This window comes from Elephantulus edwardii, unplaced genomic scaffold (assembly GCF_000299155.1).
Source record: "Elephantulus edwardii isolate Elephantulus edwardi_28Jun2011 unplaced genomic scaffold, EleEdw1.0 scaffold00049, whole genome shotgun sequence".
Classification (NCBI taxonomy): Eukaryota; Metazoa; Chordata; class Mammalia; order Macroscelidea; family Macroscelididae; genus Elephantulus; species Elephantulus edwardii.
In genome coordinates, this window is record NW_006399799.1 from 6,117,914 (window position 1) to 6,140,134 (window position 22,221).

Sequence of the window (22,221 nt, forward strand, 5' to 3'; positions counted from 1 at the left end):
TCATTGGTGATAGTCCCCACCAAGGTTAGCCACCCTGTGCTTTTGCACCTCAGGTGACTCTGGAGCTGCCCACTGTCATGTCACTAGCTGGCTTGCCCCTCAGCAGATCCACTGGTCTCACCATCATTTGAACCCTGCTCCCCACCCCCCACCCCCACCCCCGGAGCACTACGCCTCTTTTCTCCAGCTCCTTGGAGTGCACCAGAGAGGCGTTGTCACATCTGTGTAGATGCTGCCTACGCACAGGCATGGTCTAGACAACAGTTTGCCAGAAGCAGCTGCAGCGCAGACAATGAGTGGGATCAGCCTGACCCTACCCACCCTACTCAGGATCCAACTCAAGCAAACGGCACAGGAACTGTTCCAAAATGCAGAGACAGAAGGATGGGAGCAGACGGGCAGGGAACGGAAAAAGATGCTGGCAGGGGAAGTGGGAGCAAGTCTGCTTGCTTCCCTTCGGGAATGTCTCTTCACACCATCCAGAGCTGACTGAAGCAAAGGGAGTCTGTGAGAAGCCAGAGAGTCAGAGACTGCTGCAGTCTCACTAGTGGGGAAGTGAAGTCAGAGCACCTGGGGACAGACCCTTCCCTCGTCCCCTACTGACTTACAGGGACGATGTGTCCCATCCTCAACGCTCAACCTGACATGTGTGCCTTCAAATAGTCCACAAATGTATCCATACAGGAGGCGGCCTGCCCTGAAGGAGCTGCGTTTCAAAGGGAGTGAGAGAAGCATGATGATGAGGCTCTGGCTATGACGGTCTCAGAAACACCTGGGGAATCTCCATGGTCCTCAAGCTAGAGTGAAGGATCTTGGCTCAGGGGCAGCCATGTGACTGGTCTTCTCTGAGCCCATTGCTTAGCTTCCCCTGAACGTCAGAAGTCTCTGGAGCTTTAAACCTGGTAGTTCTCCCCCAGGCTGTCCTCCTAAGTTGACATCAGTCCCCTTAGAACCTGGATTCCCTAGGAAGCTTAGTGAGGAAACAATGGGATGAGAGGTGGCAGCCAGAAGGGAGGCACTAATGGAGAACTCAGCCTGGCATCTCCACCTTTTGTACACTGTAACTGTGTGCTAGGATTCTGAAGGCAGGCCAGGAGTTCTGTTTGCTTTATCAAGTCCATCTAGCAAGTGTGGTGTGGACATCAGTACAGGGGCTGAGGAAGGAAAATTTTCTGTGATAGCTGCTAAGCCACGCTCAAGGTAGGAGAAACCATATTCTACCTAGCCTGGCAATTTAGGGCTCAGGTCATCTCTCCCTCCAGTTGCTGGGCCACGTGATATGAGTCCAGCTCTCCCACAAGGCAATGAAGGTAACCATTAATGATCAGAGCCTAGTGGTATAGTGAGACTAGTACAGCACTGTTTACAGAGCAAAGCCAGGTATGATCAGCAAGGTGTGCCACAACTCCAATCTCAAAGGAAATTAGGCCATAAAAGAAGATGATACTGAGTTAATGAAACACAGGCACTGCCCTCCTCAGCTCCACCCGATTAACAAAACAGCTGAAGCCCAGCCAAAACAAGGAGACTCCCACCACCCACACGGAGTTCACACATGTGCACATTCACATATGGGCCAGACATGTGGTCCTTGGTTGCTGGACACTCACATATGCTCAGGTCCAGAGTGCTGCAACTCCTGATCAACAGGACATAGTGGGAGGCCTGTCCAGATGTGCAAAAGGTTCTGGCCTCAACTTTTACTATCAGAGAACAGAATTTCAGCATGCATTTTCTTAGAAAGTTTTAACTATATTATTGTTATGTGCTGTTGAGTTGCTTGCAACTCATGGCGACCCTACGTACAACAGCCCTAAACCCTGCTCAATCCTGTGCCAATCGCACTGCTTCCAACACACCCATCCCGATTACCCCTGTCACTGAATCAATCCACCTCATAAAGGGTCCTCCCTCCTGTGCTGTTCCTCTCCTTACAACATGTCCAAAATATGTCAGATGAAGCCTCAGAATCCTTTCCTCCAAGGAGCAGCCTGTTTAACCCTCTCCAGGATGAATCTGTTTGTTTTCTTGGCAGTCCATGGTACATTCAATAGTCTACTCCAGCACCACAGCTCAAAGGCATCAATTCTCCCTCTATCCTCCCTAGTCACTGTCCAACTCTCAGATGCATAACAAGTGATTGCAAAGACCATGGCCTGTATCAGATGCACCTTAGTCTCCAGAGTGACACCATTGCTCTTCAAGAGAGGTCCCTAACAGCAGACTTTCCCATCACAATATGTCTTTTAATTTCCTGGCTGCTGTTGCCAAGAGTGTTGACTGTGGAGGCAAGCAAACTAATGCTGTGAACAATCTCAATCTCTTCACCATCCATCCTGATGCTGCCAATTGGTCCAGTGGTGAGAATCTTCTTAACATTGAGCCTCAATCCATATTGAAGGGTGTAGTCCTTGACCCTCTACAGCAAGCGCTTCAAGTCCTCATTTTCAGCAAGCAGGGTTGTGTCATGTGCATAACGCAGATCGTTGATAGATGTTCCACCAATCCTGAAATCACACTTTTCCTCCCAGAGCCCAGCCTCTCAGATAATCTGTTCTGCATACAGGTTGAAAAGGTATGGAGATAGGACGCATCCTTGGCATACACCTTTCCCAATTTTGAACCATGCAGTGTTTCATTGCTCTGTTCTGACGACTGCCTCCTGGTCCAAGTATAGGTTTCACATTAGTATGATCAAGTGTTCTGGGATTCCCATTCTTCCCAGAGTCAGCCACAGTTTGTTATGATCCACACAGTCAAATGCCTTTGCATAGTCAATGAAACACAGACAGACAGACATTCTTCTGGTATACCCTGCTTTCAGCTAAGATCCATCTAACATTAGCTACAATATCCCTAATACCACGACCCCTTCTAAGCCCAGCCTGGACTTCTGGCAGTTCTCTGCTGATGTGCTGTTCCAGTCGTTTTTGGATAATCTTCAACACAATCTTGCTTGCATGTGGTATCAATGATATTGTTCTATAACTGCCACACTATGTTGGGTCACCCTTCTTTGGATTGGGAACAAATATAGATCTCTGTCAGACAGTTGGCCAAGTGGCTGTTCTCCAGATCTTGGCACAACTTGGTGAGCACATACAGGGCAGCATCCATTAGCTGAAATAAATCAATAAATAAATCAACTGGTATACCATCTATTCCTAGGGCCTTATTTTTTGCTATTTCCTTCAAAGCAGCTTGATCTTCTTCCTTCATCACCAGAGGCTCTTGCTCATATGTTGTTTTCATTACATTCTTCTGTGTCTGCCAATTCCTTTCGATACAGTGACTCGGTATATTCTTTCCATCTTCTTTTAATACTTCCTGGATCATTTAATATTCTGACTAAAGCATCTTTGATTATAGCAACTCAAGGTTTGAATTTTTTCTTCAGTTCCTTGAGCTTAAGAAATGCTGAAAAAGTTTGGCCCTTTTGATTTTCTAACTCCAGCTCCTTGTACATTTCATTGTAATATTTTGCTTTGTCATCCAGTGCTGCCTTTTGGAATCTCCTATTCAGCTCTTTAGTATATGCTGTTCTTGTTGTTGTTAGGTGCCGTCAAGTCGTAGATGATTCAAAGTGACCCTATGAACGAAAGGCCTGAGCACTGTTCATACATAGAGTTTCTGGAGGCATGCCATTTCAGAAGTGGATGCCACTCCTGCTTCCTTTAGTATATAGTTTCAAAAAATGTGTGACTTGTTGTTATGTGCCATCAAGTTGCTTGCGACTCATAACAACCCTACATACAACAGCTCTATCCTGAGCCAATCTTATTGTCTCTGACACACCTACCCCCACTACCCTAGTTGCTGAATCATGCATCTCATCAAGAGTCTTCCTCTCTTGCACTGTCCCTCCACCTTCCCAAGCATGATGTCTTGCTCCAATGACTAGTCTGTCCTTGCAACATGCCCAAAGTATATTACATGAAGCTTAAGAATCCTTGCCCCCAGGGAGCAGCTTGGTTTTACCCTCTCTAGGATGAACATATTTGTTCTCCTAGCAGCACAGGGTATATTCAATACTCTTTTTCAGCACCTTAGCTCAAATGCATCAATTCTCCTTCTAATCATCCCTAGCTTTCTGATACATAGCAAGTAACTGCAAAGACCATGGCCTGGATCATGCACACCTCAGTCTCCAGACTGACATCGTTGCTTGTCGGTACTCTTAGAAAGGTCCCTGACAGCAGACTTTCCCAGTGCAATTCATCTTTTGATTTCCTGGCTGCTGGAACCAAGAGTGTTAATTGTGGAGCCAAGCAAACTAAAGCTATTACACAATCTCAATCTCTTCATCATCTATCATGATGCTGCCAATCAGGCAGTGGTGAGAATTTTTGTTTTTTTGATATTGAGCTTCAATCCATATTAAAGACTACGGTGTGAGACTTCTTATGTGTAAATTTGGCCTTTTTTTAAAAAAAAAGATACAATCTGGCAAGCTCTGGTGGTCTAGAGGCAAGAAGCTGCACTGCAATTCCAGAGGTGAGCAGTTTGAATCCACCAGATGCTCTGCTGGAGAAGGAGGGACAATCTCCTCCTATACCAGTCAGATCCGATTTGACGGTCACACACACACACACACACACACACACACACACACACTCTCTACAATCTTAAGTGATTAAAGTTAATATCACAGACACTGTATGCCTCCTGATATGATCCACTTAGAAGGATATGCCACTTAAGTTATTCTCTGCCAAAAAAGCATAACTGCAATATAATGAAGCAGATGAACCCATATTAAAGGGTATTCAACAAAATAAGATTGCATGCCTTGCAAATGTCAATGGTATGACAATTATAGAAAGGCTGAGGAACTATTCTCGATGAGAGGAATGTGAAGACACATGACAAGTAAATGTAATGAATGAGAAATAGAGGGGAAAACTCTCAATGTGGGAAAAAAGTTCAAAGACATTATGGGGCATCTGGAAAAATCTTAATATGTGCTGTTGACTAGATAATAAACGGTACTGCATTACTGTTAAATTTCCTGAACTTAAAAAAGAACTGTCACAGCTGCAGTTTACTCTCAAATAGTTCTGAAAATAATAATAACAACATTGTATATATAACATACATAAAATGATTTAGCAAAATGTTAATAATCACTAAATCTAGATAAAGGATGTGGCTCACTGGAAAGTGGTGTTCACTGTAAAAATTTTGCAGTCTGGAAAATTTTCAAAGTAAAAAATTAAGACAAAAGACTTTGTAACTTCAATCCCAAAAAGGCATATATATTTACTGTCATTTCCATTATAGGGGTGGAGCTGGAAGAAAGTTGTTAATTACGATCAGGCAGGAGGGGAGGCAGAGGAACTTCCTCTATACCAAGGGAACCAACCATGAACTCCCCACTTAAGATGGGAAGATGCTCCCTTTGGCAGCAAGCCCTCATGAAGGCTTCCTGCTGAGGCTGGCGGCTCCTCCAGCACTGACAGTGTCAAATGTATTCTCTCCCCTCCCACCATGCTGGACCATCAGTCACTTGCCTGGCTCCCTCTCCTCCCAGGGCGGTGAGGTCTGCTGCAGGTGCAGTCTCAGATGGGTGGGAGGTGGGCTGGGTAGAAGCAAGACTGCCTCTGGGAGCGTAACTCAGAAATGGGGCAGGAAGGGGAAACGGGGGAGCTCTTATACTGCCCTCTGCTAGGCTGCCAGGAGATCACAGCTGGTTCCCTGATGTGTCAGGAGGGATCTGCCTCCCATGTCTTAACAGTCAGGAGATTGCTGTACACTAGACTAGGGACTGGAATTTGGTGATAAGTAGATGGAAGAATAGAAGAAAATGTCCAGATTCAGAGGTTCAAAGAGACTCGCTCCTGAGCGCACAGCCCCCATTAGCAGAACCCGGACTCGTGCGTGACGCAGAGGGAGCCTGGAAGAACAGTTTAGTCATATACAGTGCCTCACCCACATACGTAACGCTTGAGCTGAATGAACAGGAGGAAAAATGAGGCCTCCATGCAATCTCCTGGCCTGCCACCTGGTGGTGTTGTCAAGAGGGCTGCCGGATTCTGAGAAGAGAGGGATGCAGGTCCTCTCTGCACCAGGTACAAGCTGGTGGGACTCTACTATGAGGGATGTAGGAACAGCTCCACTGGAAGTCCCACCTCAACTACCTGTGTCATTATGTCTGGACCAAAAGGTCCTAGCTGCACGTTCGCCTCTGCCTTGGGGACCGTGGTCTGCAAGTATGTTTGTCTGTGACTGCAATAGAGATCTTCCAATAGTGCCATGGTCTTTAGGAAGCAACTCACCTTTTTATCAAGTCTGACTAGGTCTGGGCTACCTCTCTGGTCCCATTGCCCTTATATGTACCTAAATCTAGCCACACCAAGTGAGTGACTCACAATTCCCTCAGTGTGCCATGAGCATGCTGGCCCTGCCCTCCTCTGCCTGGCACCTTGTCCTTTTCCCTTAATGCTCCTTCAAGTGTCACCTTTGGCAGCAAGCCCTCATAAAGGCTTCCTGCTGGAGCTGGCAGCTCCTCCTCCAGCACTGACAGTGCCCGAGTGTACCTCTCTCCCCTCCCACCATGCTGGACCATTGGTCACCTGCCTGGTTCCCTCTCCTCCTAGGGCTGTGAAGTCTGCTGCAGGAGTGATCTCAGCTCATCTCTTCATCCCAGCACCACACCCAGTACCTGACAAACTGTCGAGTGAGGAAACTGAGAGTGGAGCAGTTTATTATATATTTTAAAACACCCACTGCCGTTGAGTCAATACCAGCACATGATGACCCTACAGGACACAGCAGAACTGCCCGCAGGGTTTCTAAGGCTGTGAGTCCCTACAGAAGCACACTGCTACATCCTTCTCCTGTGAAGCAGCTAGTGAGATCGAGCTACTGCCTTCTGGTTGGAAGCTGAGTTTAACCACTGTGACTAGGGTTCCTTAAGCTTCTGGGGCAGGGGACACTTCTAGACAGTGAAATGAGTTTAGAAACAACTGCATGCAAAGATACCAGGTCAGGTTCACAGGTAAACTCTGCCCAGCTGGGGATCAGGAGGAAGCAGGGGGTAAGTGCTAGGGGTCAGGCCATTGGGTCCACAGCTAAGGGTAGAAGATAGGAGTAGAAAGAATCAGGATCAGAGAGAGAGAAAGTGAGATTACAGGGAGAGGGAGAGGGGGAGAAGGAGAGGGAGACACACCCAGAGGGAGAGGGAGAGCAGGAGAGAGAGAGGGAAGGAGGGAGGAAGGGAAAGAGAGAGGAGAGGGGGAGAAAGAGAGAGAGAGAGAAGAGAGAGAAGGGGGGAGTAAGTGACAGGTGTAGGGATTGAGAACTGAGTTTGACCAGGAAGATTCCAATGTCAGGGCAGGTGGGCTTTGGGTAGGTGGCTCACCAGCTGTCATCCTTGGACTGAGTTTGCCACTGAAAAACCTTCCTAGTGAGGAATAAACTCATCTATCACTTACTAGCCTGAGGCCTGGACTGAAGTCCTCACTTGTGAGGGGTCAGGCCAGTCCTCAATATGAGAAAATTCCTTTTGAATCTTGCAAAATTCTGCTTTCCAGAAGCAAGCTGAGGGAAAGTGTGAGTGACAGCTTTGCCTGGCTCCTCATACCAGGTCTTTCTCCTGCTTAACACCAAGAAGCCAAAGCAAAGGGAAGAAATCAAGATGTTAAACAGCTGAATAGAAGATTTCAAAGGGCAGCTCGAGAAAACAAAGTAAAGTATTATAATGAAGTATGCAGAGAGAGCTGGAGTCAGAAAATCAAAAGGGATGAACTTAAACTGAAGGAACTGAAGAACAAATTCAAACTTCAAGCTGCAATACTTAATTAAGGATGCCGTGGGTGAAATGTTGAATGACCGAGGAAACATCAAAAGAGGATAGAAGGAACATACAGTCACTGTACCAAAAGGAACTGGCTGACACAGAAGAATTTCCTAAAACAACATACGATCAACAGGCAATGGTAGTAAAGGAGGAAGTTCAAGCTGCTCTGAAGGAACTGGCAAAAAGCAAAGCCCCAGGAGTTTATGGAATACCAACTGATATTTTTCAACAAACAGATTTTACCCTAGACACACTCACCAGATTCAAGAAATCTGGAGGACAATTACCTGGCCAAATGACTGGAAGAGATTTATGTAGTATAGTGATGTAATTTCATATAGAAGAATATACTGGATATATCTTACAAAGAAATCAATAAAAAACAAAAAAGAAAAGTTTTAAACCTTTTTCACGTCCACAGAATAGACAGCTCCTGACCCAACTATGCATTTAACTGACTACACCTGCAATGAAAGGCTAAAACTGAAGGTGGGATCCGAATACAGGATCCAAGATCTAATTTATCCATACTCAAGGCTCAGATTCCCTGGTACTTTTGGGGTGAGAGTGGTGAACTGCAGACTCAGAACACACAGGGAAGGCTCATATCCTCTCAGTGACCATCACAAAACTGATGTCTGCACAAGCTTTCTAGTTCACAAAGCACTCTGAAATACCTGCGACTGGTCATTCTTCCCCCAAAATAACAGTGAAAAGAAAACTGAGGGACTTTCCTAAAGTTACCTGGCTAGCTAGTTGGTAAGTTGGACATGAACACATACCTTCAACTAGGAATTCCATGTTTTATTTATTTGCCTGTTCTGCATCTTCTCTATCCTGCTGCCTGCCCCAGTCCCAGAAATGCCAACCACAGAGGGGGCGGGAGTGTCCAGACTCCCCTAGATGCAATCATTTGCTTGGAACCTGGGAGTGGTCAGTCCACCAAGCTGCAGGGCCATCTGAGCAGGGCCAGTGGCTGGATACCTCTCCCAATCCACACACTCTGGGAGTCAAGGCCCCCGTGTGGATGCTTCCACCGGTACCATAAACCTCCACACACACCTGCTCTCCACTTGACCCTGGAAACTAAGAGGATTTTGCAGCCTAGGAAATCACACGTTTCAAAACAATGGACAGTTACTTCATGCCATTCAGTTTGGAGAGCAAAACAGGTTTGGGGGGTTCAAATAAGCTTGGGTTCAAATTTCTGCTTCTGTTACCCACTTGCTTTTGGATCCACCGCCGGGAGCTTCTTCCTCTATAAAATAGGGGTGTTAATGCTCCCTCCTTCACAGGACTGTAGACGGATCAACAGGGATACTGCAGTTGGCAGTGCTGTTAGCGTCACTTTACTGGCTGAGAGGATGAACGATACTGAAGTAACCTTTTGTGGTCTCTCCAGGCACATCTCTTTTCTCTTTTTCGAAAGTAATTGTAAATAAAACATAAAAAAATATTTGCTGAGCCAACAACATTTTCCCATTTCAGTGACACCAATTACATGGATCATATTGGAGGCCTGTATTTTTTTAAAAACCACTCTTTGATGAGAACATACTGCCTACTGTTTGCAGATACCACTCTTAGCATTCCCCAAACTCGTTCTTTAAGTCTTCTAGGTTGACAAAGGTTCTGCATTCTACTGCTTAGACCCTGGCCAAGGACACTGGGAGGCACTCTGAGGCCACTCTCATCTACCCTTTAGCTGAGCTGGGGCAGGGTACAGTCTGAGGGCTTCTCTCTAAAACATGTATGACAGCATCCTGAAGCAGTCATGGAACCCTCTCCCTGGGAGTCTGAAGACACAGGAAGCCATTTGCTTCTGTGCTCTGGATGATGCTAGGGGGTGGGGAGATGAGGAGAAGGATTAGTAATCCCTCAGCTTCAGCCAGGACTCCCTGATGACAAAGATTCATGCATGTGCTGTCATTTTCACTGTTCCAAAACAGAACCATGACTTCATTCATTTTTTTAAGTGCAGGGTATGTATAGCTCGGAACTGTCAAGAATACACAGCATCACAACATTCTCTAACCAATGTTTCACAGCCTCAGGGAGCTCCTAGCTCCAAGCCTGAGTTCCTCAGCTGCAGAGGGGGTGCCCTGCCCCCTGAGGGCGGCTCTGCTCTGGGCTTGTGGGAGAGTACCTGCAGCAGCCAGAGAGGAAGTGACTCAGCCCAGTGGGAAATGGGCAGGGCAGTCAGAAGAAGGCCTGGAGCCCAGCCCACTTGCCCTCACACATCCACACCAGACCCCAGCCTCCACATCCATTGCCTTTTCCTTGGCCAGATTACAAAATGCTAAGCACGGCGATCCTGAGGGCCAGGAATAGTCTGTTGTGCACAGACGCCCAGGGGCTTGCACCCAGGGATCCAGGTTCAGTTTCCTTTAAGCGCAGAGGTTCTGGGATTAGTTCTACATAAGATCAGTAACCAGTGCTATCTGTGTGCCCTGCTCTGAGAAAGTCCCTTCTGGGCCCATCGATGGGCTCCTGGAAGGCCATGGGGAGTCTGGAATGTGGGCTGTGTCACAAGGGAGTTCTGAGGGAAGATGCAGGGCCTGTGTACTCAGAGGTGGAGGGGAGATCTCCCTCAGGCCTCTCAGGGGACACATGGAGAGAGTAAGAAACTAATCCCTGTGTGGCTGGCTGCTCCTGGGGCAAGGTCTTCACAGTGGGAGCCACAGGACTAGGATCCAGGGCAGCATCTCCAGTCTTGGCACAGCTCACCCCTCCCAAGGGCCTCTGGAAGCAAATGTGACAACAAATATTCCGTCACTGTGTGGGGGTGTTGCAGGAGCAAAGGACACGCTTAAAATTCCTTTTCAGGCATTCTGGCTAGGGATCCCCCATGCAGGGAAGGAGCCAAGTACATCAGCTTAGGAGACATTCATGGTAGCCCCCTAGTTCCCTAAGGCCCCTGCAATGTGTAGAGACAGCAGCCCTCCCTGTCACACCAGCCTGGTCCGGCTCATTTTAGTCAGCAGACAGGGATGCAAGTAGGAGGGTCCTGGTATGTGGTAAGGGGTGCTTCAGTTCAAACCACTGGTGTGTTCTTTGTACAGTGACTCAGTCTAGGAACGTGGCTTGCCTCTGAGTCCCTGTGGCATTTCAATCCTTGCCCCCAAAACAGCCAGAATCAGGCAAGAAGAAGGTAAAAAGCAACTGCAGAAAGGCTAGCTGTATCAGAGGGCCAGCTCTGTGTCCACTGCTTGATGTGGACATGTGCTTCGCTGCTTTGCTGTCTCCTCCCGAGTTGAGAGGGGAGGTGGCAGCCCTGTCTCCACACAGGGTTCTTCTGAGGACTGCAGGGAGGCAGTGTGTGGGAGGCACTAGACAAATGCTAAATTTCCTTCCTTCTATCCTAGATTTCCAGAGCGACAGACAGCAAAGCCCAAGCCAAGCCCAGGTGCATGCAATTCTCCCTCTCGATACGGTTTTCAATAGCAAACATCACTACCACCACCCCCCTGTGAAGAGTGGCATTTGGACTATGGACAGCAAATGGCTTTCCTAAATAGCCTCTGTCAAAAATTACAAGGAAACTTTACAACTGTGGCAGTGAATGACAGTTAATTTTTAAAAGTATTACCAAATGCTGCTGGTTCTGGCTGCTCAGAGAGGCCAGACACTGCCTGGTAGGATTGCAGAGGCTGATGGCAGGCTCTGCCACTGGTGCCTCTTGGATGCATCAGGGGCCTCACTACTCAGAGCCACGAGTCAATCACAGGGACCACCATCACCATTGACACCACTGCAGCTGCACTGCTGAGTGCATTTATTACATGTCTGTTGTGTGGGTTCTTTGTGAGTGGTGAGCTCTTGAGGGAGGTACCTGGGTCTTTTGTACATTGGGAACCATTAGGTGTGCAAAACAGATGCAAAACCACATACAAAAAACAAACCAAAAGCCCAAATGCCTTAAGCTCAGCAATTCCAGGTCTGAGGAGTCATCTGACCAATACATTCCCACAGGTACACAAAACAACCGTGGTCAAAAGTGATCCCTGTAGAACTGTGTATAGTAGGGGGGGAAAAAAATCAAAGCACACACACTCTCTCCATACCCCTCAATTAGGAAACAATCTAAAGGTCCATTAAGAGGTCCTTGGGGAACTAAATTATGTTCCATCTAGATTATGCAACCATTAAGACTAGATCCCCATTAGCTGATAAGTACCTATATTACATGAAAAGAAAATCAAGATGCAGAATACACATATAATATAATCAGAGTTAAAAAAATAAGAAATATTATGCACACTCTTGAATTTCTAGAAGAAATATAACAGTAGTTATCTCAGGGTGTTTGATTTAGGGATCCAAGGAGGAGAGGCAGAGTTGTAGAATTTTCTTTCTTGTTTGACTACTTAACCATGGAGCACTGTATTTTTTAAAAATTTGGAACTTTTCTGAACCTATTAGGATGAGGCCTCACTTGCTAAGAGCAACAAAGTCAATTATGCCTGTTCAGAGCAGTCAGGGAAAACCACAGAGAAGGTAGCATCGAAGAACAATCAGGAGTACTCATGTGGATATGTGCAGGTAAGCATAAGAGCCTGGAGGTACAAGGCTCTGTGCCAGAACAGAGGTAACATGGAAGACAGAAAGGACACAGCCAACACTTCTGTTAAACTTCCCCCTTCCTAGGTAACTTACAATCTACTAGCATCTGTAAGACCTAGGAGGTCCATCAAACCATTTAAACTATAGACTTGGAAGCTGGTACATGATGCTTCTATCAGGACATGCATAGACTAGCAAAGAACTGCTAAGGCTTGCAATGAACTCGCTAAGACTAGTTAGGACTGGACCAGTTAGGATCATGACCAGCTAGGAATGCTGGGCCTAACAAAGAGCATGCACAGACTTGCAAAGGACTAGTAAAGAACTTGCTTGGGTCTCACCAGATCCAGCTCCTGGGTCCTGACAGAACTCATCCGAACATTCTAGAGTACCACTGCCTCATATCTAATCCTCATTATCATCTGAGAAGGCATGGATTGATATCCTAACTGTATAGAGCAGACAACTGAAGTTGAAGGCAGGAAGTGACTTGGTTTAAGGTCATTCGCTCAGCAAGGGGCAGCATGGGGCTCTGCAACCAGCTCTGATCTGGGACTAGGCTATTAAAGGCTTACTGACATTGTTGAGAATCTCCTTACTCACTGTAGCAGAGAGGAATTTGTTCTCAAGCAGTGGCAGTCTATTTTTCTGGGAATGAAAGGTCTAGGTCAGCTTTGCCAAGGTCCCTTCCTGTTCTATATTCCCTATGACAAAGATTCTGTGTGTCGGGTTCCCTGGGGCCAAAGCCTGGCTAGTATAGAGGAATGAGCTGATGAGGGTTCTAGAGGCACAACATGTGGGCTGACAGTCTCAGCGCTGCTCTGAATGGTTGTGTAACAAAGGACAAGTGACTTAACCCCTTGAGCCTTGGTTCTCTCTTCTGTAAGACAGGGACCCAACACCCATCTGTCAGTTTGTCATACTGTGGTGTCTTACATGGTGCAATGATGCTGGAAGTTACACCACTAGTATTTCAAATAACAGCACGGTCATCCATGGTAGGCAGATTTTAGCAAAGCATCCAGATTAAGAGACTTAGAAGGCAGATCTGGGGATCTATTGAAAGTTAGCCAAAGAAAACCCTCCCGACCACAACAGAGTTGTTCAAAATAATGCTGGAAGATAAGCCCTGCGTTGGAAAGCACTCAAAATATACAGTGGCCATACAAGGGGCCCAGCATACCAACAATCATGAAGATGGCACAGGACCGGGCAATGCGGTCACTATTAGCCAGCTCAACATCAAGTAACAACAAAGTAAGGATAAGCTCAACTTTCTTAGGTAAGGGTTTAATAACACTGCAGAGTTTAGCAGAGGGCCTGGAATATGGAGAGCTTTTTCTTTCTTTTCTGCAAGTTTTCTTCCTGTTCCTTCTGGAGGGATTTTGGAATGGCAGGCAGAAGAGACTGGACATCCAAAAGCTCACTGGACCTCAGCAATGCCAGAAGCTCCAGGCCTCCAGCAACAAGTAGCAGGACTCTTATTCTCCAGAACTGGCAGATGCTCTCTCTGGGGTTCCAAAAGCTATGCCAGTCCCAGTGCCTCCCCCAGGGCTGAACTGAGCCTCTGCTTAGATCTTCTGTCCTCTCAGCACACCATACAAACAGGCACATTAGTCTTGTTCTTGCCAATTCCCACTACAATGTCCAGGCCACTCAGTCTTCCTTCTGGACCCTGGGCCAGAGAGTTCCTCAACACTCATTATCCTCAGTCTGTCTCTTTGGCCAACTAGATGGCAGTTTGTAAACAGATTTTAAAAAGACAGCTTCCTTCCAAATGACAAGAGCCTGTCCTAATATTTCTGCTTCTTACCTCTAGTGCTTACCAACTACTAAAACTTCCCTGAACTAATCAGGCCTACCCAGGGTCAAGCCTGAGGAACTGGAACTCACATTTAAGACTGCCATCAGCCAGAAGAGAATGACCACCACTGTCCTGTAGCCTCTCAAGGGAAAGGGGAGTTCTGTGCCCTCTCAGATAGGGGGAATTCAAGCCCATAGGGCAAATGTGTATTCTGGGGTGAAACAAGCCTGCAGAGACTTCATTTCTAGGAGTTTATCTTGCATTTTACCCTGAGGTGGATCAAGTCCGGGTATGAAGATAGTCACTTGTGCTTTGTTTGGGGAACAAAAGAAACCACCTAAGTGTTCGCCAGGAGAAAATCTGTTGAAGAAATAACAACATATAATGGCATACAATACAATTCAGACATGCTCATGCTAATGTGCCAGAATCTCTAAAAGGAGTACCCAAAACAAGCAGGGCACTCTTTCCCCGCCAGATCACAGGATGCTCAGTGCTGTGGTGGGCCCTGGGCCACCTAAAGAGTGCAATCTCACCTGAGCAGGTAGAAGAGAAAGAAACTCTCCTGTTTCAGGTCAATCCCTTTATCTCTTCCATATCACATGGGCACAGGCAAATCCAGTGAAAATTCCCCCAATTCCAAAGGGCCTGCTTAAAGCCCTGCCCACGAGCACACACACCCTTCTCCACAGCCCAATCAGATTCAAGCATGGTTCCACAGGGCAGAAGGGTAAAAGAGGGGTTGAGGGGAGGAAGGACAGGGATAAGGGCATTTTGGTAGCTCCTCTCATCACCCAGATGGCGCTGCTCTCTAATCCAGAAGAGGGCCTGTGTCTGCTGACCCAGCATCAAGAAGTAAATCCAGTGCAAAGGTCTATTCCTAGAAGAGCTCTCTGGGAGCAATGGGAAAGCCACTATGTCCCCAAGAGTGCACTGTGTGGCCGGGCAGGACTCTGTCAGTCCACAACTCCTTGAAGAGTCAGTCAGGGTGGATATCCCCAGACTGAAAAGCTGGTTATTAAACAATTATTTCTGTGATTACTTAGAAAGTCAAAGAAATTTCAGTTTTTCAGACTCGGTTGCTTGAATTTCTGAAAAACTAAATAAGGTCACCCCCTGACTAGCTGGATGTGAAGGAAGGCAAGCTGCCCTGCCATGTGCTGACTCAGGCAAAGCCAGAGGGGAAGGTTAGCCCAGGGCTGGACAAGATTCCATCACAAGGCTTTGCAACTGATCCTCTCCTAAGAGAGTCCACTCAGAGCTTTCTGAATGGAGCCAGCAGATTTCACTGGCCATTATCTTCACCCCAAACCCTCCCAATCTCTGCACTATCATTTACTCTGTCACCCAAACCAGAAACCTCCTTCTCCTTCAATTATCACTTACTTCCAAACATTCCCTCCTCAAACACCTCTAATCACTCTCCTTCCTCCCCATTCTGCCCAAATCCGGCAGCCCCCACCAGCACTGGCTTTGATGATTGCAACAGACTCCTACTAGGGCTCTGCACTCACCCTTTCCCTGGATACATCCTTCACCTTCAGTCAGAGGACTGTTTGGAACATACAGGTCTCAGGGGTGGTGTTTTGGCAACTTAAACAAGCTATACCATCATCAACAGAATAAAAACCTTAAGCAACTCTGCACTGGTGCCTGACTCTCTACAGGCCTTCCAGCCCTTCATACCCTGTGCTGGAGCCCCCCGTGTAGCTATCCCATGCCAAGCTGTTCTGTCTGCTTAGAGGGCTTCATGAGCCGCAGATACTTCATTCACCCTCCAAAGCGAAAGTTTAAGGGCACCTGAAAGTTTTTCCTCAACATTCTCATCCCCAAGGTGAATCCTGCCTTCTTCTAGATTACCCCTGCAGACTTCTGTGAGCTTGTCACTAAGCTCAGAACTAGCATGAGTGGGTTAGGAACCTACTCCTCTAGGCCACAAGATCCTCCAGGACAGATCCTGCCCCATGTCCTGCCACATCCCCAACCACACACAGCTCGTATAAGTAACTGAGTTTCTACGTTCTAAGCCACCATACACATCACTGGGTGCGATGCTTCCGGAAGATACCAATTCACTAGAGTTACTAGAAGGGACACTCTAAATATGTTTTCTTCCATGTTGGCATAAAATGCTACTTTTCTCATTAGTTCCACTTCTTTTTAAAAAATTATTCTTTTAAAAGGAAAAAAAAAACCCAAACCAAAAATGCACAAACCCAGTTCTTTTAAAAGAGTCAAGCTGAGTCATCTGCAGGGCCCCACACAGATGGGGTAAACTCCCCACAGATTTCCTTTTCAGAAAGAATACAATAAAATTCTGTGATCTTGTGATCTCTCAGGACACTGTGACAGCTCAGTGGGACATAGTTCTAGCCGTTCACTAATTGCTTCAACTAATTCCTGGAAGTTCTTTCCTATAGCCTGCAATAACAGAATGCAATAACCTTTACCAGATATTTATTATTGGTGTGTGCTAACTAACATCTTACTTAATCCTCACAACTGCCTGTTAAGGAATACACTGATTTATTATCCCTGTTTTACAGGTGAGACTCAGTTCTGCTTGATTTCAGATCTTAATAAGCTCCTAACTTTGAAGGCCTACTGCCTCCACAAAGGGTCAAATTAAAGGCATAGAGGACAAATAGAGGCCTTTTTCCTTTAAGATTGGCCCTCTGATCACTACTTGGTCTCTGAGAGAACTACATCATTTCTCCAGATGCTCGTGACCTGCAGTCTCAAGAACGGAGAGGCACATGAACCAGTCACTATGCCTGACAGAGAAGCCCAGACCAATACAGGGAGGGAGCTTGTCACCTGGCAACGATGCTTCCTCAGCAAAGAACCAGCACCAATGCTCCTCTCACAGGCCTGCAATGAAGTCTCTAACCCTTGGGTCTCTTCTTCTCTTCCTGGGACTTCCCACTGCTGGGACTCCTGGGATAGCTTTCTAAAACAGATTCAATCATGTCACTCTGCCTAAAACCTTCACCACCTCCTCTCTGCCCTGGACAAAAAGTCCCAAAGTATTAACTTGTGTCAACCTACCCACCTCACCTTGTGCTGTGTTCAGTTCCATATGACCACACTAACGAGCCAAAGTGTCTGGGATAAACTGAGTTGCACTTGTCTCTGTCCCACTCTCTGACTAGAACATTGCATCTGGCCACACCTTCCTGTCTTTTCAGCCTCAGCCCCAGCATCCCTTCTGCCACACCTTCCCGGTACCGGCACTTACCCTCAAGTTGTGCCTTTAACTCTTTTCACTGGGCTCCCACAGTCCTCTGTCCTTTCTGATTTCTGAGCTGTATCTTATTTGTTTATGGTCAAGGTCCCTTAAGAGATCATGTTGTTGTTGTCAGAGGCCCTTAAGTCAGTTCCAACCCACAGCAAGTCTATATTTATCAGAACAAAACATTGTCCAGGCCTGTGCCAGTCTCATAATCACGGCTGTACTTGAGCCCAACGTTGCCTTAAATAAAAGGTAACATTTATTTAACTCTTATTATGTGGAAGGCACTGCCCTGTGTGCTTTAATTGTATTAACTTGTCCTACATCACTCGATTTTATAGATGAGAAAACTGAAGGGTAGAGTTTAAGCAATGTGCCCAAAGACACAGCCCAAAGATAGCTGTTGAACCAAAATGTAAATTCAGGAAGCCTAGCCCCAAACCTACTTTTTTATACAGAGCATATACCACAATACTATACAGTACTTGTCTCTGTAGGCAAGGATCCTGTTGCCCTATGGGAAATCAATGAATGAATAAGGGCTCAAACCACAAGCAGGAGCTCTGGAGGAACTAGCAAGTACTGTTTTGCAAACAAAGATTCTTGGGAACTCCAACTAACATTTACAATGACTTCTGCTCTTCCTTATCTCACACAAAACAACTCAGCCAACAGGGAAAGAGCCCAGCCCAGCGTGACTACCCTCTTCCCCATGGTTCTAAAACCAAGCAAAGCCAACCGGTTTCCTCCAGTGACTTAAAAAGGAGCAAAGTCTGCTCTACCACAGAAAACGGCTGTCAGCTCTTCCGTCCGCCAAGAAAAGGGCATAATGTTTGGGGAGTGGGGGTAGCTAGAGAAGGCGACATATCCCGGGGTGTGGGGAATCTCAACACCCACCGAAACAACACTAACAACAAAAGGAGCTCAGAATGGCCCAACCAAGCTGTTGGAAGGTGGGGCCAAGTGGCGTGGGAATGGGCGGGTCTGACCCGGGCACTGCAGGTGAAACACTGACCACAGCAAGCTCTCTCGGAAAAGGATGGGCATGTGCAGGGCTTCACCGAGCATTCGCAGACAGGAAGCTCTGACCGGTATCTGAACACCTTCTGCGATGCGAAAATTCCCCAGCACTTAGGGTGCTTTGCTCGGGGAGGAAGCCTTGGGAATTCGTTCTAAGTTTTAAGTCACTTTCGGGATTGGCAGGGAAGCATGGAGCGGCAGGGGTTGTCTCGTGGGGGGGAACCTGGCTAGGCTCAAACGCCGGTTCATTCACTTATGGGCCAGTGACTCCGGGCAAGGCTGGCAGTGCCCACCTCCCGGGGCTGCGGAAGGGCTAGGGTTTCCCGGAGCCATCCGTGCCCGGCGCGCAGCCGTCCCCGCCCCCGCCGCCCCAGAAGGGCAGACCCCTGGCAGAGGAGGCGTGCGCGGTGGCCATTTCCAGCTCACCTGGACGGACCTGTGCTGTCAGCTCCGTCCCACTGTCCCTACGGCTGAGGCCCGTCCAGCCCACCCCCGCCGGGCGACCCGCCCCACGACCCCCGCCCTCACCTTCCCCCGAGCTCAGCGCTGTTCGCCCATAGTCCTTAGCCCGGAGCCGGGGCTGCTCGGCGCTCCGTGCCGGGGGGCCGGGGCCGGGCCGGGGGCGTGGGAGCTGCTCACCGCCGCCTCAAAGCGCAGCCGCCCGAGCTGCCGCCGCCGCCGCATCCCTCCATGGCTGCGGCGCCGCCACCTGACAACGGAAGTGACGCATCGCCACCCACCCCGCGGGCCCAAGCAGCAGCCCCGCCCCCGCCCCGTTCCCTCCCTCTTCCCCTTGCCTGTGTCTACAACCCCACGGCCTTCGGGTTAGGCGCCATCTTGACGACTGGCGGAAGTCTTCAGGCAAGGGCTAGAGTTCGATTCGATGATTGGTTTAGGCTGGGGTACGGACAGAAATCTGTTCATCGATTGGAGGCTGAGACGCTAAAGGGCGGTCCTCAGAGCTCATTTGTGTCTGGGGTGAGGCGGGGATGGAGACACCGCCCAGATGCCACTATACCTCTCGTGCCCTACACTACCCAGCCTAGGTTGGAAAGGTCTCGAGCAGATAGAGATAAAACAATTGTAGTATATTTGTCTGAAAAATACCTATTCCTTGATCTCTATTTTCCAATTTCGAGAGCACTATGCAGACAGCGCTTCAGTTGAGCTCGTTAAATGGCATGGATTCCAGTCGCAAACCTCAAAATTCATCCCCTCCTAAACCTCTTTTGTAGAAACCCGGAGGATGGATATTTCCAATCTAGAAAACCCTGGAGTCTTGAGTAGGAAGGTTTACAGTGAAATGTTCCAATTAACACTTCCAGTCATCTAACCCCAGTCCCTCCTGTTACAGTTTCGGTCCCTTTCTCCTCCTCCAGCAACCACGCCCTCCATGAATCAGCTTCTTGCACCAGCAGATGAGCCCTTTAAAGGGATTGCATCAGGCTGGTGACTCACCGGGCCCTCTGAGATCCTGGCTTTCTTCTCCCGGCATGCAGAAGCACCTAGAAGGGCTGTGTGGCAGCAGGACCCGGAGCCATAGCCTCACGTCTTTGTCTCAGAGATTGCCTTTGTATCAGGTTGTCTGCTGCATATGACTGTCTCACTCCTGGGACCTTTCCAGCGTTCCCCTAGATCGTTCTGTGTCCATGTGTGCGGACACGTGAATCCCAGCCCGTGTGCACTGCGGAGTTTTCCTAGGGCATGTAGCCAGGCACTTACGTAGATGTGCATTTGTCATTGCTACACAGGCAGTGCCAAGACATGAGTTACTGTGAGAGAAGTCTGGTGGCCTCAGGAGGTGTCCATTTGTCTCTCGGAATGCCTAGTGCCCACTGAGCTGATTACGATAGAGAACAACATTATCAAAACAGCTCTGGCTGTTGTGCCAACACTGTATGAAACATTTTAGAGACATCAGTATTTCCAGATGGGAATGAGGAGTCAGTTTGTAGATGAGGAAGTTAGCTTTTCAGAGAGAGAAAGTAATCTGTTCAAAAGACTTACAGCTAATAAGAGCATGGCTATGATTTGAGATGAGTTTAGTAGATTCCAAAATGCTAAGATTTTGAATCCTAGCTGCATCACCACGTACAAGCTGGGTGAATACGTGCAAGTTCCTTCATCTTCCCAGTCTAGGGATTGCACATTTTAGGATCATTGTGAGGATTCAGTGCTTTTTGAAAACAGCATTTCATAGTAACCAATAAGTGACTACACTTATCTCTGTTGTTGTTGTTATGTGCCATCAAGTTGACTATGACTCATGCTCTTTGAACAGTAGCTCTGAACCTTGGTTTATTCTGAGCCAATCTCACTATCTCAAACAAACCTGGCCCCCTCACCAGTTAGTGTGTCAATCCATCTCATCCTGGGTCTCCTCTCCTACACTGACCCCCTACCCTTTCAAGGATGATGTCCTTCTCCAAGGACTGGTTCCTGCTGACAACATGTCCAACGTATGTTAAGACATCGTCATCATTGTCGTTAAGTGCTGTCGAGTTGCAGGCGACTCATAGCGACCCTATGAAGGAAAGTCCTCAACACTTGCGTGTCTCTCATCCTCTCTCAAGGTTCATAGGGTTTCCGGAGGCAAACTATTACGGAAGTGGATGCCGCTCCTGCTTCCAAGGTTGTTTTAATCGGGGAGTTTCACCCAACACTGTCTGCTATGGGTAACCATTAACACATTTGACACATCAGTGCCACAGTGTTAAGCCTCACAGCAACCACAAGTTACAGGGCAAGTGGACACACCAGGGCTATACGACCTAGAGGAATGTTTGAAGAAAAACAATAAAAGGCCCGAGGGCCGTATGTTAAGACAGTATTTCAAAATCCTTGCCTCTAAGGAGCAATCTTGTTTTCAGCCTCTCCAGGACAGACCTGTTTATACTCTTGGCAGTCCATGATATGTTCAATACTCTTCTCTAGCACCACAACTCAAAGGCATCAATTCTTCTTCTGTCAGCCTTAGTCATTTGTCCAGCTCTGATGCATAGAAAGTAATTGTGAAGACCACGGCCTGGATCAGGCGCACTTTAGTCACCAGACTGACATCTTTGCTCTTCAGTACTTTGAAGAGGTCCCCAAAAGCAGAGAAGCCAGGCCCCAGCCCACCACACTCCTCTCTCTGACAAAGGGAAAGGCCTAGGGATTCCGGAAGCCCTGACAGGAATGAGTTTTGGATTTTTCAGAGCTCTAATTATCAGCTAGATGAATCACTTGGGGCTGACACCAACATCTCCACCCCCAGAAGACTCTCAGCTGATCCAAAATAGAGGTTTTTAACAAAGGAAAGGAGGGGGAAGAGAAAGAGGAGAGAAAAGATGAGTAGAAACTAAAGGTGGCAGCCAGAGGAAATGAAAACCTGTCATCAGGACACCACCATGGACAGACCGCTAAGACACACCACAAACACAGTGGCATACTTCACTGGCTCTCTAACCCTGGGCATACTGGCAGACAGTGCTGACATAAAAAAGTGACGCCTATCACAACAGGATGAGATGGTTGCTTGATGACATATGGGCAGATCTGCTGATTAACGGAGAGGAGACCGTCAGCCTCTAGGGGCTTCTTCAGACTTCCAAGCCCTACTAACTGGCCGGCTCCTGGCTTCTCTTTGCAGTTAGACCCCAAGAGCTACATATAGTACATTTTGAGCACCAGACCCATAACCCTGTGGTTTGGAACGAGCTCTAAAGTATGTAGACACCATGCAGTTACTGTCAGGTGTGTATTGTCAAGAGTGCTAAGAAGTACAATCATGATCATGAACTCTGCAGTCAGATTGACCCTAGT